Consider the following 2500-nt stretch of genomic DNA (forward strand, 5'->3'; position numbering starts at 1 on the left):
CGGAGTAGGTCTTGAAGTTAAGTCACCGAAAAGTAATCACTACTGGTCAGGTCACGGAGTAGTTCTACAAGTTAGGTCACGGCGTAGTTCTACAAGCTAGGTCACGGAATAGTAAGTACAACGGGTCAGGTCACGGAGTAGTTCTACAAGTTAGGTCACGGCGTAGTAAGTACTACAAGTTAGGTCACGGAGTAGTTCTACAAGCTAGGGTCACGGAATAGTAAGTACAACGGGTCAGGTCGCGGAGTATTGCAACGGAGGGAGATGGGACTGGAGGAGAACAGGGGAGACCATAAGAGCTCGTGTGTGTGTGTGTGTGTGCGCGTATGTTTGTGTGTGTGTGTGTGTTTTAGTGTGTTAATCAACGGGTGATGTGCTCTGGATGATCTGCAAAGGGACCACTAGCGAATACGCAGTTCATGTAACAACCGTAACTGCAATAATAATTAATTATATTTATTGTTATCATTATTATTATTACCGGTATACATATATCAAAATGCTCTTTCCCCCTTATAACCCCCCCTATAATATTAATGGTGGTAGTAATAATAATAACACTAGTAATAATGATGAAAAATCAGTAATAATAATAATAGGAAGGTACATTAGGTACCTGGCGAGTGTTAAAATACGTCTCAACCGAAACTTTGAACTCGACTCCATAAGAGAAGGGAGAAGGCGTCGTTTCATTTGAATACCTGGTGTCGGAGGAGGAGGAGGAGGAGGAAGAAGAAGAAGAAGAAGAAGAGGAAGAAGAAGCACCGCCTTGGAGTTCTTCTCTTCATTCTTTTTTCCTAGAAAAGGCTGCATCAACGAAGTGGGAGTCTACTCTTGTGGAGTGGGAGAGAAGGGGGGTGGGGGGAGGATAAGAGGAGGTCCTGCGGCTTCTCGTTGGATGAAGGAAGGTCCCCAAATACGACCAGATCGATGTAAGCTTCCTCATTAACCGGAGGGAGGGAGGGAGGGGCGGGGCGGCAAAGGTTCTTGGACTGCGGCAACGGGCGATCCTTGCGTTGCGGCAGAGAGGGATTTATGGGCTGCGGCACTGTATGGTTGTTATACCAAGGGCACAGGGAGCAGTTGCCGCAAGGAGAGGGGGATGGGTGTGGCTGCGGCCAGGAAGGTGTGGCTGCCTGCGGTGTGCCGCGTCTGTCTCCTCGCCCTCTTACGGGATCGTTAGACTTCTCCTGGTGTGGGTCCTCCCTTTTTTTTCGCTTCTGTTTCTGCTTCTCTTGCTTCTTCTTTTTCTTCATGTTCTTCCTATTGTTCTTTTGCTTCTTGTTTCTTATTATGCTCGTTCTTCATGTTCTTGTTCTCTAGATTCTTGTTTTTTTTTCTGCTACTGCTTGTGCTTCTCCTTCGCCTCCTCTTTCTTCTCCCCCTCTTCCTGCTCCTCCATCTACTCTTCCTCCTTTTGCTTCTCCTCTTCCACCTCCTCTTCCTCCTGCTGCTGCTCCATCTGCTCTTCCTCCCTTTGCTTCTCCTCCTCTCCTCCTCCTCCTCCTCCTCCTCCTCACGTGTCTGGTCGCTGTTTTGTGTAACAAGAGGAGCCGCCTACTTGTCATCTGATACAGGGAGGGACATATGCACTTCGCAAAGAGGGAGGGAGAGAGGGAGGAAGGGAAGTGAAGGGGGGAGGGAATGAGGAAGGAAGGGCGAAGGGCAGCCAGGTGAGTAGGATTCGTTGAGTTAATGAGCGATGAAGGGGCGGGAATGACCAACTCCCCACCCTCCCCTCCCCCACCCTCCACCCGCAAGGGCGTGCGGGCGTGCGGGTGGAATCGGTCAAGGTCCTGCATGTCTAGAGAGATCAGATAACCTCCTATTTACACTCCCATTATCTCATTCACTGCAGTTTAGGGCAAGTCATGCTAGGGACCATTGTCGTGGATCACGTGGTGGGCACGTGATGGGACAGCTATTACCCTCTCGGGTGAGAACTGAGAGCTCGTAAATAGCCCGATCTAAGGATCATGCAGTGACTCATTACACACCCATCTCCTTTGCTCAAAGGGGGCAGTAACGGCTTCCATTTTATTTCTTGTACGGAGACTGATCTCCAACGTAAAGAAGAGACGCCGTTAAGCGTCTTTGGGCGTAAGCCTCAGGGTTCTTCGAATTCTAATGTAGTACACATAGAGTCTACGGATATGAATAACACTTTTTCATTCCCCCCCCAAGTCTGGAGAAGCCTTTGAAGATGGAAATCGTCACAAAAGTAATACGGAATATTTCATTTGGCCCGGGAAGTTTATATTCGCATATTATATGACCACCTCCATCTGTTCACCAAGTTTTATTGCATTTGATCGTGTAGTTTCTCAGAATGTTACGCTCACGTGCGTCCTCGTCGTGGATGATGGAGACGTGGACTGTCCATTGTCACCCGGCCTTGACCTCGGATTAGCCGGGTCGCCGCCCGGAACTCATAGGGCCTTCGAAATAGGGTGGAAGTCCAGTGCCACGGCACTCTTAAGAATCACCTGGAACCTGGCTT

This window comes from Oratosquilla oratoria, chromosome 4, assembly GCF_046742065.1.
Source record: "Oratosquilla oratoria isolate Oo_2021 chromosome 4, ASM4674206v1, whole genome shotgun sequence".
Lineage (NCBI taxonomy): Eukaryota > Metazoa > Arthropoda > Malacostraca > Stomatopoda > Squillidae > Oratosquilla > Oratosquilla oratoria.